We start from the raw sequence: 9,406 nt of genomic DNA on the forward strand, positions 1-9,406 counted from the left end.
CACTTAGCCACAAGTTAACCCATAGCCCAGCTACCTGTAATCATGAGAGAAACATCAGATACTTTCCAACCGAGGGACATTTCACAAAATACATGATCAATACTACTCTAAACCTCAACTCAAGGTCATCAAAAACAAAGAAAGCCTGAGAAACTGTCACAGACAGGAAGAGCGTAAGATGATGTAACAGTTAATGCAATATAGTCCCCTAGATGGGGTCGTGGGGCAGAAAGAACACTAGGTAAAGACTAAGGAAATCTGAATAAAGTATGGACTTTAGTAAAAAATATATCAACATTGGTTCATTAATTGGAAACATACTGCACTATCATGAGATGTTACTAATATAAACTGGGTACAGCGTGTATGGGGACTTTCTGTACTATCTTCAAAATGTTTATGTAAATCTAAAGTTATTTTTAAATAAATGTTTGCTGGGGCATCTGGGTGGCTCAGTCAGTTAAGCATCCGACTCTTGATTTCAGCTCAGGTCATGATCCCAGGATTGTGAGACTGAGTCTGGCTTCAGGCTCGGTGCTCTGCACAGAGTCTGCTTGGGATTCTCTCTCCTCACCCTGTCCACCGCCCCCCACCCCAAGCTTGTGCTCTTTCTCTCTCTTTCTCTCTCTCAAATAAATAAATAAAGTATTTTTAAAAAATAAGATAACTAGACAAGTATTTGCTTTAAAAAAGAAAAACAGACAGCAGCCCCTGGAAACGTCAGACCAGTATACGGGGATTGTGGTACTGGAGGTACGAATCCCTGGACCAGTTCACCACAGACTCTTGTGGGCCTCCTTCTCTGGAAATCTTGAAAGACAGGGGGAGCCATCTTGTCTCTGGGAATTGTGGAGGTCTACTACAGTGTAGTAGATGGTTAGATTGGAATCAATAAACTCTGGTCCCCTCTGGCCCCCTTGCTTTGTGAGTTTATTATTTATTTATAACATTGGATATAAGTTACCTATGGTTAAACCTAATCTTCTTTTTTATTAACATTCTCACAGAGGCTGAATTTCTTTCAGACTCAGGTGGAATCTTATGTTTGCATAATAGTAGTATAAAAAAGCATTATTCCTATTTAGGTATATCATATGCTTTACTTTCTCTAATAATATGAGGAGACAGGCTTGTTTGGCATGAGTGTCTTTCCATACAATTTCATAACCACTGCTTTCAGCCTTTAGTTATCTTCAAGTGCTGGCAAATTCATACTAAGACTTATAGAAAGTTCTCCTGACTCTTCCCTGACATACACAGATGCGTCAAGATGATGGTAGACGCCTACATGTTTGCTGCTATGTAAATATTTCCCCACATAATTATATAAGGCCCAGTGCTTATCTACACTCATCTCTGCTATAACATTCCTTTGTTTAAGTTCCTAAACAAAACTAGAGAAGTGGAAGGGAAATCACGTATCTTTTTTAGAACGATAAATAAAAAACTAAAACTAGGCTACAAGAACACCAAGATGGACTTTTTTTTAAGTATCTGGGACTGCAAACATTTTCTTCCCCAGCACAACCTCTACACTTATTCATGACTCAAAAACTCCGTGTGTGTCCGTGTGTGAGTGTGTGTATGTTTTTAAACAAAATCATAATTAGCCTGCATTATCTATGTTTCGTTCAAGCAAAAGCCCTAAGTCCTTTCAGGCACACTGCTCCTGGGGAAGGTCATGTTTCATACCTTCATTCTAGCGGAGAACACGCTGTGAGTACTTAGTAGCTTACTTAGTAGCTTCTGTTATTAAGATCAGTATGATCCGCACAAGGAGAAAGTAGATGAACCAGGTAAGGATTTGGATGACGGGGGTAGATGGAATGTCTCCCTGGTCCCCATATTTCTTCTTCGGTTTTCTCTGACCACTGTTACATTTCCTTTCTTAGCGGACTGGCCAGGCTGCGTTGCAAGGCTGTCAATGAGTCCCTTCCCTGCCCTTGAACTTGTTAAGCTCTCCAGCTTCTCCTACCCTGTCTAGCAGGCGGTTCCCCATCCTAATGACTTTCTGCAAGAAACAGAACCTCCTGATAACTGACACACCGCCCTGTCGTCTCCTGTTAAGCAAGGCTGACTTCTGAGCTAATGACTTGAGGCTTCTCTTGCTCTTTCTCTTGTGATAAAGTTTTCATCCCGTAATAAGTAACAAAGGAGAAGATAAGGGGAAAGAGGAAAGCGAGGGGAAGAGAGAGAGAGGCAAGAAAAGCTATAAATATGGGCCAGTACCTAATTATAATTCAAGACACCGGCAATTTAATAAAAACAACTCCTCCAGAATGCAGCCATAAGGAAAGAGTTTCCACAATCTGTTCATCTGCATAATTAGTGATTGAGGACCTGGGAACAGTTGGAACATTGCTGAAGAAGGCCCAGGTCACATTATTGATAACATAAATAACAAAGATACAGATTTCCCCAAACTACAAACATCAGAATGTAACTAACAACAACCTAATAGGAGCACAGAAAACAAACAGAAAGCAGATAAACTCTGGAGCCGGGCAGGCAGAAGCCCAGAGTCAGGCACATCATTCATCAGTTTAAATACCCCCAGGTTTCTTAGAGTCACCTAAAAATACGAAAACAGGAAATCCTCCTTGCTGGTGCTATCTGCAAGGATGTGGGACTACGGCTGTGAGTTTGCACGTTCCACAAGTCAGACACATAGTCTTTATGCTACTACACATGGGAACGTAATTCATTTTGAAAAAAAAAAAAGAATTTGCATTGCTAAACTTAGTTATTTAATGACACAGTGGAGACCTGGCAAGTGAGCACTGGAGACATGGTCTGCATTTCAGAACCCTGCTAAATTCTCTATAAGGGACTGATAAATACATTTAATCCTTTAAAAATGAGTTAATTTCTCACCTCCATTTTAAAACTCTGTTTATTCTTCTTGCCAGTTTGAGAAGGGTGATACAACCATGAGGACTCTGAGTGGCTTCTTACACTCTCTTTTTGCAGCTCTCCACCACAGGGCTGAGAAGATAGTACAGCGAGTAGGTGTTACAGACGGGCTGACAAAGTTAAAAAGCCCTTAACCTTCTAATGCTCCCCCACCCCCCCAAAAAATTCTACTACCCAAATATTATCACCGTTTTGCAAATCTGGGGCATGAACTTTTACGCAGATGAAGATACAGTTTCCAAATAATCACTTTCAAACTCAGCATTGGCTACATCCAAGTCGTGGACACACAGACCGGGCAAGACCTATGACTTTCAGACAAGCCGAGCTAAGGTGTGTGTACCTGTAAACTATCAACCCTGGCAAATTCGAACCCTTTGTGTCTTCAGACAGGGTGAGCCCTCCTTCGCTGTGTGAACAAAGAACTGTACTTGGGCCCAAACAGGGTGGGTGACAGCATCAGGGACGAGGAAAGAATTTCCCCGCACATACCTCCGTCATGCACGACCGTCCCTAGGGTAAATACATGAATAGTTCCAACTTTTAACAATGGAAAGGAAAACAATAATATTTTTTAAAAGTATACGTGGCTTTGTGCTTTCAGGCTTTAAAAACCACACACATACCTGCGGTTTTGAAATATCCGTAAGACAGCAGAGGGGATGATCCTGTCTGACTGGGTGAATGAGATAAAAGGAAAACCCATCCTGAAAGTAGGAAATTAACCTGTTCCTGTAGCGTTGTCATAATTGTACAATTGGTCATAGGATCGAAGGCCTCGAGAGCCCAAACCTCCCACATGACTCAACAACTGCAAAAGCAGTAAGGGGAATTTTCACTTTCAAAACTGAGTGAATCATTCACGCATGAATTATATAGATTTTATTAGTTTATTCAGCAAATATTTACTGAGCTCCTCTTATGTGCCAGATACTCCTCGAAGCCCTGAAGTTACCAGTAAACAATGGAGAGAAAATTGTCTCTGCCTTCCTCAAACTGAAGTCCCTGTGAGTAAACACACAGGCAGTTACCCCCTATATCTTGCATTGCTAAACAAGTTTTGTGGGTTTTTTTGTTTTGTTTTTGTTTTTGTTTGATCTCCAATATGGCTCCCATCATTTGAAAATCATGCTGTCCCTGGGAAGATGCATTAAGCTGCCACCTGGTTTAGCATGATTGGAAAAACCATTGAATGAACTGCTGCAGGTGATAAGAATTGAAATGCAGGAAGCCTCAAAAGTAATAGACATAAAAATCTGAGCCTTTGTTGGGACACCTGGGTGGCTCAGAGGGTTAAAGCCTCTGTCTTCGGCTCAGGTCATGATCTCAGGGTCCTGGGATCGAGCCCCACGTTGGGCTCTCTGCTCAGCAGGGAACCTGCTTCCCCCTCTCTCTCTGCCTGTCTCTCTGCCTACTTGTGATCTCTGTCAAATAAATAAATAAAATCTTTAAAAAAAATAATAAATCTGAGCCTTTGTATAATCATAGACAGTGGGATAAGCCTAGGTATGCGTATGTCCTAATTACATGTATTATAGAAGAATTTGAATCTAATGGACCACCTTAGAAAGTTTTGGAATGTCTTTGTACTCTTTTACTGGGCCATGGAAGATGGCTTAAAGCCGTGGTTCCCAGACTTTTGGATTTCATATATTGGTAAAATTAAAATACAGTGATGACAACAACAAAGAAAGGGAAATGCCATAGAAGTGCCAACTTTTCATTTCAAACAAGGACATTAAAAGACATTTAAATATTTTTACGAGTAGGAAAAAATACCAAAATAAATTAGTCATTTCTAAGGAACTACAGCTGACGTTTATAGCAACACCCATTAGCCGTTGTATAGGGATAGGTAGGCTAAACTGTGCTGTAACACATAGGCGCTAGTAAGAAATAGGACCCCACCCCGCTAATTCCAGTGGCTGGAAAAAACATGTTACATATTTTTCATGGGGTGGCAGGAGTGGTCATCACTTAGAGATTAAGACCGACAAAGTGTGGGTTCTGGGTGGCTCCGTCAGATAAGCGTCTGCCTTGGATTCAGGTCATGATCCCAGAGTCCTAGGATCCAGTCCCGGGTCAGGCTCCCTGCTCGACAGAGAGCCTGCTTCTCCCCCTTGCTCTGCCCCTCCTGCTTATGTGCTGTCTCTCCTGTAAATAAATAAAATATTAAAGAAAAAAAAAAGCCTGAGAAAGCAGCCATCTCCAATGTGGCCAACTACAGTGCCAGAAAGAAAAGAGAGCTCTAAGCACTCTTACGTGGGCAACTAATGCTCCAGAAATAACATATAACACTTCTCTTACAATTCACTGGCCAGAACTAGTCACATGACCCCAGACTACCACAGGAAGGTCAAGAAGTGTGACGTGCCACGTGCCAGGTGAGCTGGCATTGTTTAATAAGCAGCAGATAGTTGAGAGGCAACACTGATGAACAGCTTTTAGAACGGCTTTATAGAACATTGATCTTATTTTCTCATTTCATTTATTAGTTTATTAGTTTATTAGTCTATTCAGCGAGTGAAAACTTGGTGACATTCCTACCCAGATCTTCAAAGTTTGCATTTCAGAACAGCAGATGGGGGGTGAGGGGAGGGACAAGAGAAGAGGTTGGGGAGGGGAAATGAGGGCAGAGGAGGAGAGGGCAAGGAAAGAAAGATAAGAATTTACAGGCCAAACAAAATTATCTGGGCAAGTTAGCCATTTCTTGGTGGTACGTGCAAATTATTACTAGATTCCCAACAATAAAGGGGTAGCTAGTGAGTGTGGCTCCTGTGGCCAAAGGTGAACAACCCAGAGAACCCGGATGCCAGGAGCAACAGCGTGCAGGAAGAGCCCTGAAACTCAAAGCCTGTCCCAGTAGCAAAGGCTTTTGTTCTTGAACTGAAAGACAATTTGCTTTAGCTGTCAACAACGTCATGGTTTATAACTCACTCTTAATCCACCCCCTCAAGGATGATTATTTCAATGTTAACTCTGCACCCAAACATCTGAGCAGGCCTGAGTCAGCCCAGCAAAACCCAACAACATCATGTTGACCCTAAAGGTTGCATAAGAAATAAAATGAAGCTTCGTTTCCTGTGCCATGTGCTGGTTCGGTCACAGTTGTTTTGCTCTGGTTTGTTCTTTTATCGTTGTTAATACATGTGGCAAAACCAACCCTCAGAACGAAGTTAAATCTCTTTGCTCAGCCATTCTATTGAGCTATGAGGCAGGGCAGTCTGATGCTGTTTTATGGAAATTCTGATTTTCAAAGTAATAAACAAATCTCAAAGGAACCAGAAAGGAACGATTGGACCCATGCCACACACTCTGTGTGGGCTCAAGAAACTGTATTTGATGATGGCAAATTTCCTTTTCAAAAACACCCTCAAACAAAGCTTAAGTTCCAGAAATGTTTTCTGGGCCAGACTTGTAGTAAATTTTCCTTGGAGGCCCTAATGCTGTATGAAGGACAAATGGAACTCAGATAGACTTGGTACTCAAATGAGGGAACAAGGGAATTCAAACAAATATGGACTGCAACTAGATTTAAGCCTTTAATTCTATAATGCCAATAAATAATAGTCAATTTAGCTGGTAGGGGAAGGTTAGTTCTGCCATTTAATAAAACATACATTGAGTAAGAGAAATCAATTTTTTTTTAAATTCATGATAAAAATTCTGTCAAAATGATATAAAACGAAATGCAAATCTCTCTCTTTCCTTACTTAACCCCACAAATCCCAAGGTCTTCTTTCTAAATGTAAAGCAAATGGTCTCTAATGTGTTTCTCAGAAAAACTGCAATGCTTCTATTAGTGTGTATGCTTATATATATTTTCCATCTCTCCAAATGAGATCTACTACATATAGTCCTTTTCATTTCAATTGTTCGGGCAGTTAGCATCATATGGACACAGCTTTAGTAGTCTTATCTTCCCTGTTGGAACTTCAAAAATATCAATTGCCTTTCCCTTTGAATTCATTGAGAAAGTGCTCATTTAGACATCCAAACATTTTGTATAGTACTTTGCACTAGAAAACAAACACCCCCCCCCCAAAAAAACACTCTGCTTTGAAATATTTCAGGATGAAATATTAGCTATGAATGAATGGGGCTATTATCTGCTCCTGAAATAAGTCACTGATGTACCAAGTAAGTGCTTTTGAACAATAAACTTGGCTTTGTGACTGGTCCAAAGAGCTATCTGTCAGATGACCCACTCTTAACAGAACAGAAATCCCAGAGCAGGTTTCTGCTATTCAAAATTTCCTTGGATACTTGGGAGGGAAAGTGAATTGAAAGCTTGGAAATGGGAAGATGCCTCCTCATCAGATTGTTCTGAACTTTGGTCACAATCAGAAAGAGAAAGGAAGAGCCCCCTCACAGAGGTCCTTCCAGCAGACCAGACAGTCTTGGCATAACACCTATTGGGTCGATCTAAGTACGTAGAGATGCTGCCAAGAGCTTAGTACTCAGCTCTTTACAGATAAATGTATTTAGTGCCAAAGCAGATGATAAGAATGCATACAGCCAAATAGGAATGATTACAATGAGAATGACTTAATAAGAAGGAACTATTTATTGAGCACCTACTCATCAGATACTACAGTTTCTTAAACTTTCTCCGCTAATAAATGTCCCTAGGAAATAGTCTTCCCTCCAGGATAGATATTTTGATAGATAGATCAATCAGAGAGATAGATCACCATTTCACAGAAAAGAAAAGTCTGTCATCCAACTCACACAGTCAGCAGTAGGTTGGGCAGAGATTCAAATATAAGTCTCTGATTACAAAGACAATCCTCTTCCCACTGTACCACAAACCCTTTTTCAAAAATTATCTCTTCACTAAAATATGTGCCAGGCCCAGATGGCTTTCCAGCTGAATTCCATCTAACTTTCAGTGAACAGATAATCCTTATGCTATTCAAAAAATTTCTGACCATAGCAAAAGATGGAAAGCTTCCCAATTCAATTTACAAAGCAAGCATAACCTTACTTCTCTGTCCTGATGAAGAGAGAATGAAAAGAAAACTATAAAAGCTTTCACTCATAAACATGGATGCCATGCAATAACTAAATTGTACGTATAGATTATTGAAGGAAATCTAGGTGCATATTAAAAAATAGCATCCCATGACCAAGTGGACAGCATTGCAGGAATGCAGGGATAGTTCAACACTTAAAAATACAGCAACATAACGGACCTAAGGTACCAGATAGATTAAAAGCATAAATACATTAATTAATGCTAAGAAACAAACCACTCTCAAAATAGCCATCATTTTAAATTTAGAAATAGAAATTCCAGCTTAAAAACAAAGACCTATAAAGACTGCTCATTCAACACCGTAGCAAACATCATATTAAAAAGGAAACCAGTGATGATAATTGAAATAATGTTGTTTGAGGGATTCTAAGATAATAAAATAATAAAATAAGTGATATGAATAGTAGAAAGAAAGAGACAAGAGTATTATATACATATGTTACAATTGCATTCCTGGTAACTCAAAAGCCCAAGAAAAACTAATAATGTGATTGGATACAAAATGAATAAGTTGAAGGGCATGTTGTGCCTCAATATCCCCAAAACACTTTATAATAAACCTATTTCTTTCATACCAATGTAGAAATTTAATGAATTCCAATCAAAAGCTCATTAGGTTATTTTTCTAAGAACTAGACAAAGTGCTTTAGAGGTTTGTTGGTAAAGTAAATGTATGAAAAATAACAATATTGAGAGAAGGGACGCTTTCTATATGGAACTGTATAACTTTTAGAATGTAAGATTCCAGAGGGAAGGGTTTATGTCTGTGTTTTCCCCCCCAGGACCCACACAATGCCAGGAGCACTGCAGACACTCCATAAGTATCAATTGATATATATATATATATATATATATATATGTGTGTGTGTGTGTGTGTGTATATATATATATATACACACACACACACACACACACACACACAAATATATATATATATATATAAATGAAGTAAGCTAATGTGATCAGAAAATGAGATTCTGACCCAGGAACAGGCAGGTAAATCAAGGAGAGGGAAGAGAGTCAAAAGCTAATTAAAGTATACTTCATTACATGATAAAGTGGTTTTTCAATCTGTGGGGGAAAGACTCAATATATCCTCAATGGCTTTAAGAATATTGACTCTCCTTCTGGAAGAAAATAAAGTTAGATCCCTACATCACCCCAAAATTTAAAAAATAAATTAATTAAATAAATAAATCATTTGAAACATAATGTAAATTTATTAGGCATGCTTTGTCTACAACTTTACTTACATTAGACATCTCTGACCATCACCTGCCTGGACCTCTCAGTCCCAGCTCCCCTGGGCCTGGTGGGGCTTCCTCGTCCAATTTAAACTTGGCTCGCTTCACCCTCTCTTCACCACCCAACACCTGCTCTTTCTTTCTGGTGGATGTGACTATTCTCCAGATCCTCACTCCAATGGGATGAAATGTTCTTAGAAGGAATTTGCTT

At 39.6% G+C, this 9,406-nt stretch overlaps 1 long non-coding RNA gene across 1 annotated transcript in view; it reads right to left on the reverse strand.

Moving 5' to 3' along the window:
* The window catches only part of LOC308352983, a 74,850-nt gene extending 71,866 nt beyond the window's left edge, over window positions 1-2,984 (reverse strand). Inside the window, exon 1 of the long non-coding RNA XR_013967718.1 lies at window positions 2,875-2,984. This is a non-coding gene — a long non-coding RNA (uncharacterized lncRNA). The remainder of the gene's footprint in view (window positions 1-2,874) is intronic.
* Between the last annotated feature and the right edge of the window lie 6,422 nt (window positions 2,985-9,406).

This window comes from Martes martes, assembly GCF_963455335.1.
Source record: "Martes martes genome assembly, chromosome: 12".
Classification (NCBI taxonomy): Eukaryota; Metazoa; Chordata; class Mammalia; order Carnivora; family Mustelidae; genus Martes; species Martes martes.